The sequence below is a fragment of the Acanthochromis polyacanthus genome, chromosome 11 (assembly GCF_021347895.1).
Source record: "Acanthochromis polyacanthus isolate Apoly-LR-REF ecotype Palm Island chromosome 11, KAUST_Apoly_ChrSc, whole genome shotgun sequence".
Classification (NCBI taxonomy): Eukaryota; Metazoa; Chordata; class Actinopteri; family Pomacentridae; genus Acanthochromis; species Acanthochromis polyacanthus.
This window is the reverse complement of record NC_067123.1, coordinates 35,817,858-35,839,204: the sequence shown is the minus strand read 5'-3', so window position 1 is coordinate 35,839,204 and position 21,347 is coordinate 35,817,858. Positions and strand designations below refer to the sequence as shown.

General features: G+C 38.8%; 1 protein-coding gene across 2 annotated transcripts in view; it reads right to left on the bottom strand.

Annotated features, from left to right (window-relative positions):
- LOC110954968 (solute carrier family 45 member 4) overlaps nucleotides 1-15,527 on the bottom strand; it is a 69,501-nt gene extending 53,974 nt beyond the window's left edge. Inside the window, exons 1-2 of one of the 2 annotated variants that reach the window (XM_051956095.1) lie at nucleotides 15,291-15,527; nucleotides 14,069-14,150 (exon numbers count right to left, since the gene is read on the bottom strand). The gene's annotated coding sequence lies outside the window, so the exon portion shown is untranslated. The remainder of the gene's footprint in view (nucleotides 1-14,068; nucleotides 14,151-15,290) is intronic. The other variant, XM_022199748.2, reaches the window with a different exon arrangement.
- Nucleotides 15,528-21,347: the final 5,820 nt, after the last annotated feature.

Sequence of the window (21,347 nt, the reverse complement as noted above, 5' to 3'; positions counted from 1 at the left end):
GGAGTGCGACGCTGAAAATCTAGGTCATTTTTTGTTGTTAGAACTCTTGTGAAACCAAGTTGACAACAGCTGCCGCCCTTTGTGAAGGAGGTGTTTACATGTATGTGACAAAATACAGCAGCGTTGTTTTTATCCGTTCATCATGGTGCAATTATTTGTATGACTGAGAAACACAGTTCTCATTGTGTTCGATCCAACATTCATCAAAGGATCTGTGTTTTTAGACAACATGTATTACAGGAAATGGTGGCTCTACACACTGTAGATATTTTACTTATTAGATTGTTACTTGCCTCCCATCTGTGCTACAAAGCCTGCAGTTCAACCTAGATCAGCTAAAAGTCTCCGAATTTTTGTCATGTCAATGTTGGCCACAGCTGAAGAACTAATACCTCCTTGGTTGTGTGAAGAAATGCAGATTTTTTTTGTTTTTTCAGAATCTGCATAGAGCAAACACTTTATTTTTGGCAAATTTTTTTAAATGACGTGTGTAAAATAAAGTACTTTTGGTCAAATGTCACAAATCAAAGCTTAGATTTCACTGAAAATCTTTCCATTCTTTTTGTTTTTACAGCTTCTTTCAAATAAACGAGGTCACTTTGGCAAATTTTTCAAAAATAACAGACTCGTCAAACCTGCCGGTGGGGCTTATCAGACAAAACAAACAATGTGAAGAATTCACCTTGGGCCAGGGAACAGGGCATTTTTCTTCATTTTCTGACATTTATTATGCCAGTAGATCAAGTTTTGTGTTGCCACAAAGAAACACAGCTGTCGATGCGTTACTGAGCCATCGCAGGATCTTCATTTTTAGACACTTTCAACTTTGAAATCAACATTTTGCTGCTCGATTGTAACAGATAACTTCAGTTTGACATGTGGGACACAGTTAAACCAGTTTCAAACCCTGTCTGTACTGCTGGTCACATGCTGAAGTGAGAAACGAGTAAACTTCTCTCTCTAACTCTTGTTTTTCATGGAGTGCTCTGAGGTGCATGTCTTACTGCTGACAGAGCGGACTTTAGTGGTTAAATAGGATGCCGTGCGACCAAGGTGTCACATGTCCCGTCAAAAGAGGCAAACAGAGACCCGCTAAATGCTGAGTAGCTCCATGAACACCTGGAAACTAGTAGTGTGATGCCATTATAAGAAGGGAGGAATGTAGAAATGTTCACATCTAAACTGGTCACTGGTTTCAGTTTGATTGCTTTGGTCTCTTTTACTCATCTTTCCTTAATATTAACTAAAGAAAGCTCATTTCTGATCTCAGAAACAGCAACCGATGAAACAACTTTAAATGTAAATATTTAATGAAGAAAATGACGGTGTAGTCTAACTGCAAAGCTGTCTCTGTCTATCTTTGTGCAGCAAGTGAGGACCAGACCCATCACTCTTTACCAGGTTGCATGCAGACATGAGTTTTAGTGTCACAGCAGCAGCGAGGCACGTGAACGCAACGCAAACAACATCGCACTGACCCATATAAAGCCACACATACAAGGCTGAAGACATCAGGATCAAGATCACATACTACTGGTGCCTTTGCATGTTTGTGTGCCTCATAAAGAGACAAAGGAAGAAGAGAAAGTAAATAAAAGTTGAGAGATTGCTGTGAGAGAGACACAAGACAACAATTCTTCTGGAAAAGAAGAAGTAAAACCAAATGACCTCATCCAGTGCTTTGAAGCTTCGTGGGCTTAATCGCTGTGAATTCCACACAAAAAAATATCTCCAGCTACAACAAAAAGTTTATTTATCAGAGGCACAAAGGAGGGAATCTAGTTTTATAAGATGTCAGGGTCACATTTTGTGCAGCACGGTCAGGTTATTTCAGTTCAGGTGTGTTTACACTGCATCTGTACGTGGAACTACTTCACGGTCTTTAACCAAGAGTGTGCTTTTTTCAATTCGAGAGCATCATTTCTTCATTTTATGTTTAGATTGTAAAAATCGGCTCTGCTCAAAACTCTACTGTTGCTGCACTAATGTCCTGTGCTTCAGTCTGAGAGCACCTCCTCGCACTAAAACTGCTTCTGCTCTCAGATTTATGCTCTTGCTCTTGGATCTTTGTGAAACAATCCTGTCAAAATTCACCAATCAATAGAATACCAGGCAAGATATTAACTACTGAGATTGTCTTTGGCTGCTTACAGGTGCTTTACTTCTTACAGCGTCTTTTACTGTATAACCAGGTTAATTGATTTTTACCTGCCAGAGGCTAATCATATGGACTTTACTTGTTTTCTCATAGCATTTTTGGAGCTAATACATATTCTAATGTCTCTATTATTTGCTATAATAGCTACATACAATAGTTGCACAACAGCACATTAGCTTCCAGTACAAAATTTTAAATGAAAAATTAATGCTTTCAAACTGAAAGATGAAATTAATTTCATACTGTATTTTCAGTTGTAGGTGAACATATGTTAAAGTTTAATGGGTGATTATTTGTATTTGTTGCTGAAATTCCAGTTTCTTTTCTCCATGTACACACTTCAGATATGCACTGGATGCATTTTTGTATACGACTGATTGGGTGTGTCCTCATGTAAAAGTGTTTTTGAGGTCATCCTTTTGCTGTAGCTGGTTGATGAACTGTTATGTCAATTTTGTGCATTTCTCACTGTAATTTATTCTTAAAATCGGCTTTTATGTGTGTTTATATGCTAGCTTGTGTTTTTCAAACTGTAACATGTGTTGTATTTCTTCTATCTTTTTTTTTTTTTTTAAAGATGTAAAAGCACAAATGTAGCAGATACCTAAGCGGACATTTGGGAATACAGGAAATACAAAGTGTCTTTTTTTCTTATACATTTATTGCATTGGTTTTGATATTAAATTAATGGTATTACAAAATGATTTTGACTATGTGAAGAAGGAAAATAAGTGATAAATTTGAAATTTCATTCGGTGTCAGAGACTTTAAGTCGGCCAAAGTGAAATGTTTTGAACACAAAAGGAAGCCTCACAACTTGTTTGCTCTCAGGCAGAGTATTTGTGTGACTGAATGGTCCGAGTGTGCGTGTTTGTGAGATGAAAACGCAGTTAAATGTCACTGGCATGTGTTTGAGTCCTCTGTCTCTTTCTGAGTCTGCTTCTGTCTTTTATAAGGATACTGTAGAAACTCGTTGTCTTTGGTCATGCTCTTCCCATCTCTCTTAGACACGCACAGAAACACAAACGGGACAGTACAGCGTGAGATATCTGCACCAAACAAAGCAGAAGCATGTAAATACGCAGGCTGCAAGGAAACACTTCAACATTCCCATTCAGTCGATGATTTTCCCATGAAATTTCAGCATATTCCCAGCTCTGGGAGGCAGATGGCAGGGATAAGAGAGAGGGGGAGAAAGGGAGGGAGGTAAACAGCCTGGATGTGCGCGTTATGGTGCAGTACTGCTGCAGTGCAGAGAGTGGAGGGGGGCACATGTGTATCAACGTGCACTAGCGTCAATGACAAATCCCCTCCTCATAGCACAGGGCTTATATCACTATAACGGCCGGTATGAACATGATGTAATATAAGTGCTCTTTAACATGCACATGCATATTAACACATTTGCGAGAGCCTCCCACTGACTCGCTTGTACAGCCTTGACATCCCAGCAGCTTATAATTAATCTCCGATCTCAGCCTCACCTGAACCTCACAGCTGCCTTCTCTCAAAATAGAGCCCTACATGTCTTCGCTCGCTTTAGTCGTCACCGCGATGATATGACGGGAGGACAGAAACACAAACATTGCTTCCAAGCGCCGGTTCAGTCGAGGTCGATCGTCTGGAGACGCTCGATCAACAGGTCGATCAAGTTAGAGGAGTCGCTCTAATACAGAACAAGCTGGAGTGATTCAAGGTTTATCAAACTGAAGATCTTTGTGGTAATTTAACTTCTGACCATTCAAAAGCAAAGAGGTTGTTGTCCCACTCCACTGGAGCAGGAATATTTTTTAATCCAAATAAACACACAATATGAGATTACATGGTTTCAAGCCCCAAGTGCATGCCATCCTTTTACTAATGAATAGGGCTGACTCAAAATAGTAGACCCAACCTATGTATATGAAATAGTTTTAGCCTATAAAGTTCTGTAAAAACTCCACAAGAAGTGGTGACACCCAATCAGTTTTCAACAGACATCATCAGTTACATGCAAGCAGGGCTGAACTCTTTGGGATAAATATCTCATTTCAGTTTTTTCAGGAGGTTTTTGCCATCAGATTTGAGATAGAATCTTTATACAGTAAAGCCTCAGTTCAATAGCCCCTGTCTTATTACATTAAACCATGTGATGGAGCATTACCACATGAGATACCATCAGAAGCATGACTGTCACAAAGCAGGACGGCATGGATTTGGAAAACCACCGACACGAAAAAACATTTAATATTATTTGTCTTGTACATTCTGAATTTCAGCCTTTGTGATTTCATCCCTGGAACTTAATTTCTTATGCCAACCAAAATGTATATGTAAATAATTCTAAGTAGACCAACAAAATCTTAAGTTGTGGATGGCGCCAGAAAAAGAGAAAAACAAATGCACCACTATAAAATTCTTACGTCAAAGTGGAGAAAATATCATCACTAAAACAGCAACTATGCGCTACACGTGATACAGCAACTTTTCAGCTTTCAATGCTGGTTTTCAGTCACTGCAAAAACACAGAACAAGACTTTCTTATCAATGCTGTTTCTGCTCTGTTATTGCGATATACTACATATGTAATACATATTTCCCTTTAAGGGTGAATCGAAGCAAAACTGTTCCAGCAGACTGAATAAGCTCGGGGGCAAGTTTGTTTGGTGTGTGGAATGAACATGTTAGATGCATTTTAATCACTCTGATGACACTAATATCATATTCACTTTATACCATAGTAATATATGCATAAACGTGACCATTCTTGTGAGCCTCCGAGTTTTCATTCAGTTAAAAGAACATCATAAGTCTCAACTAAACAGTGGCACAATGACTGCAAAACTGCCATCACATGCAGCGACATCTAAATAAAACCAAAAGCTAATTCTAATTTTGACTATTTGACTCCTCAAAAGGAATTTGAAACTATTGGTGTCTGCTTTGATAATGTCGAAAAAAGCCAATTTAGTCTATTTTGCATTACAATATGTTGTCAAACATGCGTTTTCCCATCATTGTCCTTCTTCTAACATTGTGTGAGCATTAGTTCAGTAGCCATCACTAATTCTGTTAAAAGCAATGCTGGCTTCCGCTAAACACATTAAGAGATGCTCAGATTACAAGTCAGTCTTTTTCCACTACTGGCAGTTTTGTCCTTGTCCTCTCCTTTGGGTGCTCAGACTCGTAAATAACTCTTTATAATAATAACAGATTTTATGCATGGCAACAGTAACCATAAACCTCAACTGTGTCAAAAAACTCACATTAACTTTATATAATGTTAATCTTGACCTAGTTTAAGCAAAATAACATCCAGTTTCTTTGTTCTGAAGTGAGAAGTAAATGTCCCTGTGATATTCATACATACTAATTCACTTGAAGCATCAGTTTTAGTCAGTATTTTCAGGCCAAAAATAGGGCCCATGTCTATTTTTTTTCAGGAAAGGTCAGGAGAGGAGACTTCTGCTGTGTGTTGTGTCAGCTAGCTTAGCAGCCAGGTCATTCTAATGTTTATTTTTAGCCCCACCAGCTAATAGCCTGACTAGTTAGCTCTGCAGCTGGTCCACATATGCAACTGTTAGCACAGCTAGCACAACACAGCTAGCCCTGCTTTCAACACATGAATTTTAAATTATTTATTTCTTCTTCCGTAAGCTGTTCAAGCTCGGAGGCCAAAGTCCAAACAGCACATCTGTACAACAACAACACAATGCCTCTCTGTAGACAAACTGCAGGTCCCTGGAGTTTTACATAAACACTGTTTATTATTTGTAATATCATTAATATTCTGCCCGAGCAGAGCGTGTGTGGATGGTGAGGCCGTGCGCATGCTGTTATTTTAATCTGTCTAGACAGTAGGTGTCAACGTCGTGTGTCATAAATCTAGAATCATTTTTATATAATCTGCTGACCTATAAATTTGTTGTGTTTTTCCAGCTAGCTATGCTAACAGATGACTATTGGTGACCTCTAATGTAAAACGCTGTGTTAACTCCTGCACGTCGAAAGCTGCACGGAGGTTCTGACAGGCTGCTGACAGCGGCCTCGGCCTACTTGCGCACACTGCTCCAGTGTCACCCTCACCACATAACCACCCCCACACCGACACACAAATGCACACACACAGACACACACACACACACACACACACAACTCACCCCCTCCAACCCCATCTTTGCCCCTTCCGAGTACAGTACCCCCTACCCAACATCACATTACTGCAAAACCCCCTCCCGCATCCTGTCTTTCTGACCCAGGAGGACTCCCCCTTTTTTAAACATATCGTGTGTGTGTGTCTGCATGTGTGCATGTGTGTGTATTTGTGTGTGTGCATCCTCCTCCTTCACCCCCCTGAGGTTTAAACCCACAAGGGAGCTGTGAGCCAAACAAGAGGTATTAAAAAAAAAAAAAAAAAGGAGAAGAGCGTGCAAGGTGGCGATACAAATCGACTGCACGCGTCTCTCGTTCGTCTTTCCGGCCACCTCTGCTCGTCTTATTGCCTCTTTGAATAAAAACAAACCCTTAAAACCGCATTTAAACCAGTTCGAACCTCGGTAGGAGCAGACTTAACACCCCTCATGAGTCTGCTGAATGCAGATAAACACTCGTGCACCAATACTCGCTGTGTTTGTTTTGAGTCTTGTAACCAACATGTTTGCTTCACATCAGTGCACTCGACAACAAGTCAGAAGAATGATAAGTGCCTGCACAGACCTGTTCAAAACCTCAAGATGGTACCGCACCCACACATCTAATGGAATATTCCACTGCACAGTTCACACTTTCATACCTACACACACGCTAGACGCTGATAAAGGTCAACTGAAGTGAAGGCCAAACTGAAATCAGCTTTAAAAAGTCTTCTTGTACTTTGATTAAACTTGTTGCTTTCTGTCATTATAGACGAGATAATCCAAGAGTCAACACACATTGCTGCTGTATTACATCATACAGATCTGCTTTGTGGTATTGATCCTACACTCAAAACAAGACTGAAGTATTGATCTGCCCACCTCCAATGCACACCCGAGCATGAAACTTGCATAATGTACCGTATCCTTGCATACATATCATACGTCTGGCAGTCAAAGAACATCGTGAATCATCTCAAACAATCCTCCAAATTCATCACACCAGTGTTCCGATCAAAAATGCACCACTTGTTTTAACTTGGGCAGATTGGGGTTAATGTGTCTTTTTTTTTTTCAGTTTAAATAGCTACATGTAATGAAAAAGGAAGAGCCAGCTTCCGTCTTGTACTGACAGCTTTATGCAAATGGCAGCGACAAACCACAAACTGAGCTGCCTACAGAAGACTCGTGCCTGGCATCAAGTCTGCCATGATTATGAGCAAATAAGTTAGAATGTGACAGTTCTACCAGCGTACAAACAACAACAACATTATGATACGTTCAAATCTGGCCTGACTTAACCAACCAAGACTCAAAGAAAACAACATTAAACTTTACAATATAAAGTCCTGCACCTCAAACATAACAACACAACCATTGCTAGAAGTAGAGAGAAATTTGTGTAATATAAGAAAGTTAAATTAATAAAGTTAATAAAGTCGTATTTTATAAACATCTGGAAAAAATGGTGACTCTACACACGACAGATATCTTACGGTTACATTTTAAATTTGCATCTATACTCGTCTCCTGTCTGCTCTGTGTATCGCAGCCTGCAGTTCAGTCAAAAAGTGCCTGAGAAGCCCAGAATTTTATTTTTTTTCTTGTCAATTTTTAAAATGAGGCATGTAGAGTAAAGTGACTTAAATGAAATGCCACCTTTTCAAGCTTAGATTTGGTCACATGTGACACAGACACCATTCCACTGTCAGAAAGTTAGAGATCCAAATTTTTTTCTGTTTAAACAATACATAGATCTGCTAAATGGTGCAATTTGGGGTATTTTTAAAAACACATCATGTTATGAAACCCTCCGATGGGTTTGGGGTTAAGAGGGTTAAACCACTTGATGGAGCATTTAATCCAAAGTGCTCTAATGTAACATGAGCGTCCATATTTTAACGACACAAACAGACAGGTGAACCAGGGCCAAATGCCTCCAAGTCCCTCTTTGCACAAACGGCATAATTAACACCACTGTTCGGTTATGACGCTGGACCGCAGCACTGTTCATGACAAGTTTATCCACTCTCAGTTTGTGCAACATTACGGGGTTTGTTTTGCTTCTGTGATAAAATTGCAGACAAAGAATCCCATGTTGACCTCTCTTTCTGCTTCTGTTGCAGGCAAATCAGCTCAAAAGTGACCTAGTGTCTGTGTGTGTCCATTACTCTGAGTGCAGTATTACTAACAGTGTTAATGACATTACTGGCACACGGCCAGTTATCTTCTCTCCTCTTTCACCCGGGATACCTGACTACCTCTCTGTATGCTGACCCGTTCAGACAGTGGACTGTGGACACTCTGTTCACATTTAGAGCTGCCGCCATTCATCAACTCAAATTTAAAAGCAGCTGAAGTTACTGGTTCGAGCTTCAAATTTGCCATACAAAATGTCTTTACATTGACAAATTTCCCTGTATAAACCCAATATTTTATCCATTACCAGGCTTTCATTTAATTTTACATAAAGTATGATATAAAATTACATATAAAGTAGGGATATCCGATATTATCGGCCCAATATTAACATAAAAATGTAATTTCGGTCAATATCATTATCGGGGTTTTTTTTGCCTATCATGAAAACCGATAAAGTAAGGGCTGGATTTCGCTGGCATTTACTGGACTCATAGAGAGAGGGAGAGTGTGAACTGTTGCTTGAGACAGTAAAAGAAATAGATATTGCAAAAATATGGCATTTTTTCCAGAACTCAAGTTTAAGTAGTTTCCTTATTTTGCATAGACAATGATTACATTTGAAAAGCCTTGTTGCATTTGAGAATGTATCCAGTGAGGTATCACAATAAAATCAGGCATGATGTGTTAATTCCACAACAGGAGATGTGTGATGTTACCTAAACAGCCCACGTATATTGGTATCGGTTGATATCGGAAGAGTTGGACAATATCGGCATATCGGTTATTGGCCAAAAAGACAATATCGGACATCCTTAATACAAAAGTACTATCATATTAGGATTGCATTTATATTACTCGTCCTACCTGGGATCAATTTGAAGTGTCTTATTCAACTTGGAGATTCTTTTACAAGCTCCACAAGGAACACCATGTTTATATTTTAAGAAAAACTTAAATAAAAAATAAAACTGTTGTCTAATGCAAAAAAAAATTGTAGACAATCCTGACAGATGTCCTATGCATCACATTCCATGCATTCAAACAGTTTGAGGTCAACTTCAACCATGACACAGCAAACGGCAGAGAGATAAGTGTGAGAGAAATGGGTGTGGTGCCTGCTTCACCCACCAAGACCTAAAAGCTGCCAAGACACACAACACAAAGCAAATCTGACTTGCTGCCAGTCATCTCTGGCATCCAGACAGCGTTCTGGTAATTTAATTGGAAGGTGCGGCATCATTTGGGCATTATCTGTTCAGGATGAGTCAGTAAACATGGGGACATTCATTGGACATAACCCAAAATAAACAAGAGACCAAATGACTTTTGACAAGATTTAAAGAAAGAAACTTTAAATCTGCCCTAAGTGCAGATGTTTCATAGCAGAGCGCTGCCCACTGATAAGAGTATTAAACTTGACCTCAGGCAGTTTAGCCCAAACAGCTCCAAGTGCAGCAAAGCCAAATTTGTTGAGGCTATTCATGCTACCACAGTTTAGACTTGGCCCATCTCAAAGGAAAAATCTGACCTTTACCAGAACCTTTTGCGGTTAAAAACAGCAATAGGCAATAAGTTGGATCCCTAGCATCACTAGAGGTTTAAAGAATAATCTGTATTAGAATCCGGCCAAGATTATCTAAATCTCCAGATGGGCGGGAAAATGAACAAGGTGCCCTTGAATAAAGCAGCAAATCTTCCTGCCTAGTGCTTGCGCTGCATTTTAAGACATCAAGATTTAGTTCGTGCCGACACTGGCTTAGGTGATGTGGCTGCTTCTGGGTCAATACATGATATATAGTAGTCTTTATGTAACAGAGTTGACAGGTATCGTAGTTGACATTTTTGCTGTTTTCAGGCCTAAAATCAACATGGATGCCTATAACCAAACACCACATGACATTTACAGAAAAATTCTTCTAAATATTGCATATACATTAATAAGTGATTGTTTCCATCATAAATAGTTATAGAATTTGTGAAAACATCAACATAATGAACAAAAAAACATTAATTTTATATATTTTTTAAATAATAATGCATTCAAGACATATCCCATGGACTTCAAAAGTCCTTCAACTATATACTGACCCTTCTGCATTTGGGATCGACATTCTTCACAGAAGAATACGAACATATTTGTAAACAGGATTTCACACCTTAGAAAAACTGCTCAGAAATGCAAAGTCAAATGCCAACCTATTGTTCGCTACACGTATGAGAAAGTGAAAACCTCGGATATGGTTCAGTTCTGCACAAAGTACTCTGCAACCACATGTGACCTGAACAGGAAATGCAAGCATGAAAGACAAAATAAAATAAAATAAACAAAAGATGTCAGTGTATGCCAGATTTTATTTGACAGAAGCAGCGCTGTCTAAACCATTTCTCAACACACTTGGCCAGTGTAATATTTCTTTCTTTCTCATTTTGTCTGATGATTTTCTTCAAAGTTTTTTAAAAATGAAACTGTGGACAAAATATTAATAGATTATTTGTCCACTCCAACCCAAACTGGTCGAGGCAGCCAGCTGCCCTCCCTAAGCCTGGTTCTATCGGGTGTTTTTTCATCCTACTATTACAGTTTGCTCTGAGGGAGCCATTTGGATTTGTTGGGTTTCTCTCTTTAATCTAATTTTGAAAGGCTACCACTTTACTATGTGAAGTGCCACCATCCGTCACAATCACACTCATGAAGTCCGTTGAACACAACTATCAATCCAACAACATGAGCTTCGTCAACAGATGCCAATTTCTCAACTGTCACAGAAACGCAGATGTTCTCATTTCCATTTCTGGAAACTACTGAAAATTCCTCCTTCAGGGGTTTACAAAAATAACACCTCCGTCTGCTCAGGAAGATCTGAGTGACGGGATCAAAAGCTCCCGGGCAGCTGCTGAACAAACCTGGTGGTGGCACTGTTTTGTCAGAAACTGCTGTCAAAGTGAAGAACAAACTTTCCATCACTGCCTTCAAACTGTCTCCCAAGAGCAAGAAAACAATGCAGCACACTGGGCTTTCTCATGGCAGTAGGTGTCAACATAGAGGAAAACACAGAATTAAAGATAAAGTCTCCAAGATTGGAGCTCAAGATGTGCACAAATGGAAACAAATAAAAAACAGAAATGACAAAAAGGGGAGAAAAAAGCCAGAATAAAAAGGCAGACAAGATAAGAGGAGAGTAGAAGAGGCAAACAAAGTGCAAAGTCTATTTTCTTAGAAGGCGTTTTGGATTCTTGACAATCTCTTCAACAACAGACTCTCTCTCTGTGTGTGTGTGTCCTCTAACTCAAAGCCAGAGCTAAATACAGTACAGCCATCTGATATTGACTTTGATAACAGTCCTTCACCACTAGAAAACCAACCAGGCATGCACGCAGCAATGCTGATAGTCTCCACGCTCGCAAACAAACACACAAGCCTGCAGTTTCCCCTCAACACAGATCTATTCACCCGCCAGGAAATCAAATCATGACATCTCCTCTCTGTTTTTCCACTTTCTGCTGATCTGCTGTCTGAAGAGAAAGTTTGGTAGCACAGCAATACTTTTACCCACCTTAAAAGTAAACACTTTACCAGACTTGGGAAAGGTCAGGCCGGATCTGGACAAGAATTACATTTTGGTTTTCCCGTTAGGTCAAAAAAAAAAGTTTTTTTTAAATATGTAAACAGTCCGGGAGCCAGTCGGATTTCCCCTCAGCTTCCGAATACAGTGACTCCAGACAACACAACAGCATTTATAGCTGCACAAGTGTGTGTGTTTGTGTGCGTGTGTGTGTGTGTGTGGCTATTGATGGCATGGCTGTAAGTGAGACGACAAAACACACGCACATAAACACACAGTCCTGCGCTCTGATCATAGGTGGGAAAACAGACCAGCTCACTCCTTTCTCTCCTCAGGTTTGTGTACAAAAACTTCACACCAGTAGGAAGTGGGTTATCTGCGCTCAGGATCAGGGCTCGGGATACAAAGCCAGATCTACTGTTTGAAAGTGTGTGGGTGTGTGTGTGTGTGTGTGTGTGTGTGTGTGTGTGTGTGTGTCTGTGTGTGTGTGGTGGATGAAGATTGGCAACGGCTAGAAAAGGAGGCAGAAAGTGTGGCATCATTTCAAAGGACACTGAATTTGGCTAAAAACACGGGCACATTTCAGTAGATGGCAAAATTCTACATTTTTGGCAGGAAAAAAAACAACTGTCGCAGTGTAAATTTCACAAGTTAAAGTCATGTCTCATGATAGTTTAAAGTCATGTGCCTGCTGTCGATTGCCCTTCACAGGTCTGCCAAAAAAACAGAACACATCAACACAGCAACTTGCATTTCTTTGGTCAGAAATGCACCCATTTGCTATTTTAACACATATCTGTTTTTTGCTCAGATGACCAGTCGGTAAACTAAATCTTTGCAGCCTCATGTTTAGCTAATGCTTGTCTTTAAGATTTTGGTTTGGTGTTTTGGATCCATTTCATTTTAATGTTGTATTTCTACTTGTGCAAAGTTGTTTAATTTCAATAAAAAATGCTAGACAGTGGTGGGATATCTATGCTACTTTTACTCCTAGAAAAATGACACAGTAGCATAGAATAGCTAAAACTGAGCTAATAATTGGTAAAATGAAATGATCGCAAAGGAAAAAGGATGGAAGACGTCGGTTTTTAGGTGCACATCAGGGAATGGTTTGTAGGTTCTAAATCGTTCATTCAACAGGAGCCTCAGAAGATGTCAGTCAGTTTGGAATATACAGTTTGTGTGTTTTGTTGTGTGTTCAAGGCATCTTTCATGCCTAAACAATCCCTTCTGAAGTGACAAACACACACAAAAGTCTCCTATTTCAGCTCCGAACCTCAATCTATTCCATCAAGAGTGAGTTTTGTTGAACTGTCCTACCAAGAGACTGTCATGCATTCGTGTTAGAATATGTAGATGGTATAAAAGGTGGCATGCTAAGACATTCAGTACGTTTTGTTCATGGACATGCAAACCAGTTCTTCAGGCGAAGTATTTGTATGTGGGTGGTTGATATAAGCCAGTCTATATGTCAATGTATGGGGGAGTTTTCTCTGTTTGCATAATCTGTACGTTCATGTGCATATGTTCTCATGTGACCGTCTGCTCGTGACCGTCGGTGTCTGGCTACTTCTGGCGGTAATAAACTGATGCTGACGCAGCAGCACTGGACAGTCAGCAAACATTTCATTAAGAGGAAGTCGATTGCTTTCACTTCAGCAGAACCGGCCGGTCTTCATGTGCAGACAAACTGAAACCTAAACTGCAATGCATCAAAACCAAGAGCCTGACTCTGATTTTTGAGGAAGAAGGGCTTGCATCGCTTGACAGTGTTTATGTGCGTGTCAGCGGAGATCCTGCAAAACCCAAAAACCGTCGCCACATCACGCCGAAGCCTCACACTGACTGCACATCCCGTCTGTGTTGTTCTGCTGGTGCTGGCTGTGGTTTCCAGCAGAAGAGAAACACATCAGACTTGAAAAAGGAGGAGAACATCTGTTGGCCATTTACATGTTTCTTTGGGACCACTGTTATGTTTTTGTGCAGATTTACTAGACCAAACTGCAAAATAACACACACGAGGAGGACTTTAAAACGCAGCGATGACAGCAAATAAAAGACACGGCCGCCTTTTGTGCGCATGCAAGACTCACCAAAAGGCCTTGAAAGCTTCATAAATGTCGATGAGACGTCGTCGTGGGGTCCAGGCTGCAATCTTAAGCCCTGCAGTCGTACCTGAAAACACACACACAGTGGGCACACACATTATGTGGACTTATAATGTACATTAAATCAATACAGCAGCGAATACACACATGCACTCTCAAGCCTCTCATGTACAAAAACACACAAATAAATCAGCAGATGCCAATACATCGGAACACACAACTCTCTCCCCAATCACTCCTACTTTGCAGCAGTAATTTGATCGACATGTAGCTGTATTTTTTTTTTTTTTTACATACTTTTGCTCACTTAAATGCAGAAAAGTGTGCGGAATAATTCAAATGGAAACTCCTGGGTGCCCTTCAGAGAAAGTGGTGCATAAAATTTTAGGGGCTGTAACTAACTATTTAGGCTACAGTTTGAGTGTGACAAACAATTCTGGATTAATCAATCAATCACTCGGTCTTTTCAAGTCTCAAGTTATCCCCAGTCCCCAAATGGAATGAAACACTCAAAGATGATTAACTCACCACCACAAACCACACACAAAAAAAGGAAGCTAGAAACAGAGATCCTTTGTTACACTTACTTAAGAAACAACTTTGCTGATTGATTGCTTCAGAAAACTGCAGCTTTTTCTTTGTGGTTGTTGTTGGATTAATTCTACACTAATTCTAATCTGATTTTTCATGTCTGGAGCCAGGTGGAAAAAAACAACACACCCACAGCTTCTGGTGATGAATAAAAACAAGAACACTCCTCGTGTTTTATTGTTTTTCTTTTACTGTTTTCAACTGGCAAGCCCCAAAAAAACAATCCAACCATACCGGCGTGTGTTTTGTTTTGGTCACTGGTGTATTAGTCACTGCAGTAAACTGAAATGAACATTATTCCACAACAACAACAACACTGAGCCTGCTCTGCTTTTATTTTTAACCCTCCATACCTGTCAAACACAAATTCTCATTATGCACTCTTTATAATTAGCGCAGCCTAATTATGCAACCTGACCTGGCCCCTTCTGCCTGCACTTGCAGCCTCTCTCCTCTTTTTGTTTTTGACACAGGCCTACAAAAAACTACTGTAAATGCCTTCTCCTTCTCCTTCTCCTTCTCCTTCTCCTCTTCCTCTTCTTCCTCCTCCTCCTCTTTCTCCCTCCGCAGCAGCAACCTGAGATGCTGTATATTCCTCCAGCTCTGAGCCTCCTACCAGCAAAATGTTTCATATCCGTCCCCCCCTCCACCGGTCGAGGCTGTTTGTTCCCCTGCGGACGCCGAGCTCACCTCGCCGGGTCGTGTCAGCCGCTGGCTCCGTGTTGTTTTGTCCGCTGAGCGCTCGGACAGTCGCTCGGCTCTGCAGCAGCTTTTGTTGCATAGGTTGTCCGCCGCTCCTGCAACTGAGTCCAGGGCTTTAAATACGCCTTTAAAGGAATATCTGTCGGGAGAAGAGACGTAGCGCTGCCTTCCGCCAACGTCACGGCTATTTGCATAAAGGGCGGGGCCTCATAGGGCGCTTTACAAAGAGGCTGGATCTTTAAAGGGGCAAACCGTCCAAAATAGACATTAAGTGTTATTAACCTTCGTGTTGTCCTGCGGATCAAAACTGACCCGTTTTAAAGTTTGAAAACGTGGGGGAAAAATATTTTGATGTCCACATTTTCAACATTTTTGGGAAATCTTTGGAAAACAAAAAGAAATGTTAAAAATTTTTATATACTTAATATAAATGTTTATATTGTTTATATGCTATATCTATAACAAATGTTTAAATACTTATTCCCCAGTGTTAAAAAGAAAGGATAAAACTGAATGAAATGCTGCATACTGCAATTACATTATTGTTCATTATCCCTCCTGTTGTCTTCATTTACGGGCCCCAAAAAATATTGTTTCCTTGTCTGAAAAAAATCTAAAAATTCAGCAAAAAAATCTCCAAATTTCTGAAAATTTTCAAAACCTTCAGGAAGAAAATTCCAATAATTTCTTAAAAGTTTCCCTTAAAAGTTTCATTTGAAAATATACCCAAAAATTGGCAAGAAAATTCTTGTAATATTAAAGAAATTACTAAAAATCTTTCAAAAAAATCCTAAAAATAACTAAAATGATTACATATATATCAGTAAAACGTCTGATATTTTCTTTCAGAACATTCACTAAAAAATCAACCAAAATCCAGTGAAATTCGCTGAATTTTGGTTGATTTTTTAATGAATGCTCTTAAGAAACATTTTTAATGTTTCTTTTTTTCCACCAAAAAATGTTCAAGATTTCCCAAAAATGTGGATATCAGAAGTTTCACTGTGAAAATATACATATTTTCCCACATTTTCAAACTTTAAAACGAGTCAATTAATATATGAATATGAATATACACATTTCATGCTACTTTTTACTTCACTACCAGAATATACTGATAGGGAAATGTGCTTTTTCATCGAATACTTTAATCTAAAAGCTGTAACTAGTGATTACTTTTCAGATTAGAAGTATTGTTCTCCCTTTATTCATGCAAATAATGTAGTGTTAGCAATGTAATGTTGTTTATGTAGCATTAATTGATCACAGCAGAAATGTACGGCTGCAGCCAGTCATTTTCATTATCAGTATATCTGACAATAACTTTAATTAATCATTTATTGATTGTTTAATGCCATAAAATTGTGAAAAATACCCATCATTGCTCTCTGAAGTCCAAGTTAATGCATCCAATATCAGACACATTGAATTACAATCTGAGAAATTGGGAAACACCAACAGTTATTCACATTTGATATGCATTTCTAAAGAATTTCTCTGAGGATGTGATGTTTTGTGGTCACATGGGGCCAGGGAGAACTGTTTGCCTCTGGGGTCCTGATGTGGTTAATATGCACGGGACGTCCTACAATAAGCAAAAAATTGTACGGAAGCACAACGATTTGAGTCAACTTTAGTGTTTTTATATGTGCATAATAAAAATTATGATATGGTAAATTTGCAGAAGTGCGTGAGCGTGACAACAAAGATGACGAAAACAGCAATATAAGTATAATGTCCAGTATAATGGAGTGATTTTATGCTGTCTTATTGGCATTTGAAGGCAAATGATATAAATGCCACCATTGTAGAAAAGTACTAAAATCGTAAACCCTCTGACGACAAGCTGTTCAAATGGAGTTAGTGTAACATATTTCACATGTAAAAATCACTTGGACGATGTCTTATAATCTCCCTGAGCCCAAACGTAACCGGTGCAGAATTTTCTGTAATGATTTTCTGAAATGTCATCACTTCAAATCCAATATCAGTTCTTCTAAAACTTTTTAAAAAGTCATCAAGTATTGTGCTAAAATGACAAAAATGACATTTCATACATTTTAAGCTGGTAAATAAGGCTCCGGTTCTCCTTAAATAAGAACTTGAAACTGCACAGTAATGAATATAAGTGTGTGAATGGGACGGCCCCACTGCCTCTGAGAGATTACAACAAAAAGAAAAATGCTATTGGTAGTACGAGGTCAGCCACCAGGGGTAACTGTGAAGTAAAATTTAGAAAATCCTCCTTTGCACAGATTATCTATTAAAGGTTGCACAAACTGGAAGACGTTACCTACAGCTATCAGAGAAAGATCCACCTTTGTCTGCTTTAAGAGACAGTATAAGGCATGGCTGAGTAACAATTAAACCTGTGAAAACTGACAAATTCAGGTCTTCTTCTTTTCCTTTCAGCTTTTCCCTTCAGGGGTCGCCACAGCGAATCAATTGCCTCCATCTAACCCTGTCTGCTGCATCCTCTTCTCTCACACCAACTACCTTCATGTCCTCTTTAACCACATCCATAAACCTCCTCTTTGGTCTTCCTCTAGGCCTCCTGCCTGGCAGTGGGAAACTCAGCATCCTTCTACCAATATATTCACTCTCTCTCCTCTGGACATGTCTGAACCATCTCAGTCTGGCCTCTCTGACTTTATCTCCAAAGCCTCTAACATGTGCTGTCCCTCTGATGTACTCATTCCTGATCCTATCCATCCTGGTCACTCCCAAAGAGAACCTCAGCATCTTCAGTTCTGCTACCTCCAGCGCTGCCTCCTGTCTTTTCCTCAGGGACACTGACAAATTCAGGTACTTTAAGTATATGTACTTTATGACAGGCTCTGCTAAAGTACTTTTCTAAAAAAGTAGCACTTTAGATTTAACTCAGCCAAATTTATCAAGGACAGTTCGTTAATATTGAAAGTATCAGTCGATGAATTGTTTTAGCATGACAGTCAGTCATAAAAGACAACACGTAGCCGACAAAGACAACAGAAATAGCTCCTTAGTGTATCATAATGTCCCATTTACTGCTTATATAAGCAGGCAGGTTGTTACCCGCTGGTTTAGTTGATGTTGTAATTCTGCTTCAGCCTTGGGTGCAATCAACAAACAAACAGCTGTAATAGATGGATGCTTAAAGCCCTGACAGATGTTATGACCCTGCACTCTTTAGGTGACTCCATTCGCATGAAAATCTATAAAGATGACATCATTTGGCTTCTGCAGCCTCATGTGAGGAACTGATACTGACACATGAGTCAGATATTAAATTAAAAAAAAGAAGAACAGAGTAATATGGCTTTAATTTCCCAGATCTTGCTTCAAAGATCTGCCTCAGAGGCTAAAAACGCATCTGATGTGATCTTATCTGGGAGTTTTATTGCAGGCCAGGTATGCTTAGCTACTTCTGAAAGATATGACAGCTGTAATTTCCTCATATAGCATCCAGAGACGTTCAAAGTATTAAGAAAAACAATGCAATAAACAGCACACAAATGTGGCAAAAAAGATTTAAAGCCTGAAGGCTGCATGCATGTGGGTTTCCTGTTTGTCTCTGTGCATGAAAATCTATAAAGATGACATCATTTGGCTTCTGCAGCCTCGTGTGAGGAACCGATACCGACACATGGGACAGATGTTTAGAAGAAAAAAAAGGTGAGAGGAACATGGCATTAATTTCCCAGGCCATCTTCATCCAGCTTGAAAGATCTGACTCATGTGAAGACATTATTAAGAGTAAAAATATCCTCGTCAGGTCATAAATTTAGGGCTTTCCATCATCAGTTTTACTCTGGAGCAGGTGGTGTTTGTCTTTTATCCGCTCTGTTCTAACCCTCAGGAACACACAGCCATAAAAATATATTTAGTCGATGTTACCTGCAGTAAATCTGTGTGTGTTTGTGGATAACACCTCAGGATTAATCAGTGTTGCAGGGATATAACCTGGGACTCTTGGGAGAGTCACACTGATGAAACTGCATTTTTTCTCAGTTATTTCTTAAAAGAGAAGTTGGAGATTCTAAAAAACAGAGAAACCAATCATGATTTGATCACACAAAGGACTCAAATACTGGCTACTTTATTTTGAGCTCTAAAAATGTCTCGGAACTACACGGACACTGCAGTTTATTTTAAATATACTAATACTTACCAGATTGTAGAATGTGTATGAATCCACATTTGGAAATAGTTCTAACAAATGTGATATATATTCCAGTTTGAACTTTACTGGACTATTTATTTGGAGCATATTTTTAAGCTTAGAAATAACTATTAAAAAAAAATCCTATTCTTACTTTAAGTAATGTGTTCCTCCTTGAACATATTTAATACCTACAATTTTGGTTGTTTCGTGTTTAGTAAATTTTTTATCCAACTGGGCTGACAGTCAGTTCTAATAGAGCAGATTAGTTCAGGTTTTGAGTTTTAAATATTACTTGTTTTGATATTAATTTGCAAAAATATATATATTTGCAGAAGCTTTACATTGAATTACATTGTCAGTAGTTAAAGACAGGGCAGGAAAGTCTGAGATTATTCAAACAAATGCTCATGTTTTGTGTTTTGGTGTCATTTACCGACAGTAAGCCAAATACAGGATAACAACAGTCGTGTCCTTCCTTAACCCTGTAAGACCCAAATATAGGGAAAAAAATGAGCAAAAAACTAAACAAAAATATAAACAATAATATTAATAATGATGATGATATACAAACCCAGATATAGAAGAAAATGAGCAAAACAAAAAATAAAACAGAGAAAAAAGGAGCAAAAAATAATTTAAAAAAACAAAAATTATATGTAGATATATAAACCAAAAAATATAGAAAAAATGAGCAACAAAATAAAACAAAAAATACAAATAATAATAATGATATATAAACCCAAATTTAGAAGAAAATGAGTAAACCCCCCAAAAAAATATATATGAAAAAATGAACAAAAAATAAAGTAAAACTAAAAATATATAAATAACAAATATAGACAAAGATGAGCAAAAATTGTACATATATATATATATGTGTATATATACATATATACAGTAGAAAGTAATATTTTTTAAAAATACAACTGATGTATTTCTGCAACAGTGGGTTTTACAAGGTTAACATAACTTCTGTCGCCTCACGAATCCAACACACACTTCTTCCACAAAGAAGCAGAAATAGAACAAACGTCCACAGTGGCTGCTGCAGCTTTAATAAAGTTACAATGAGCCCCCCCAGCATTGCACTGCAGGACACTGTGCCTTTGTAAACTACACACCTCAGGGTTTATAGCAGGTTTAAAGCTGCAGCATTACAACTTGTGCTTTTTTTCGATCTACAGTCTAACACACTTCCTGTAAGTACAAGTTTATGGTTTACAGGAAACCGATTAAGACCTGCAGGAGTGACAAAACACAACTTATCTCCCACCGCGGTCCGGCCACGAGTGGACCTGCATGTTGACAGATTAACTGCTGCTTATGAGCTCTATGTAACTAAACAACGTCCACATGAAGCTATATGATCACACATGCAGCGTTCTGAGTAGAAGGGATCTTTCAGTCCCTGAGGCCCTGATGTAAGAACACCTCAGTCAACTCCACAGGGAGGTCGTTCTCAGACCATGTTGATTTTAGGCCTGAAAACAGCAAAAACAATGTTACAAAAAGTCCCACAATTATATATTGACCTAATTAATCAGTGAAATTAACATTAAACTAATTTCATGCTTCCATCTTATTCAATGTGAGGATTTGCAGCTAATTTTTTTCACCACGTATAAATAGAAAAATCAATACTTTTGAAATTTGGGACAAATATCTACTAAAGCGTGATGAAAAGAAGAACTTAATGGCTGTTTTCACAATCGTTTAACAAGTTTTAGATACAACATTAATTCAATGAGCTGTAAAAAAAAAAAAAAAAGCAAATGAAATAATTATGGCGTAATCAAATGTAATCGGAAGGGTAAAAACGTTGCACTT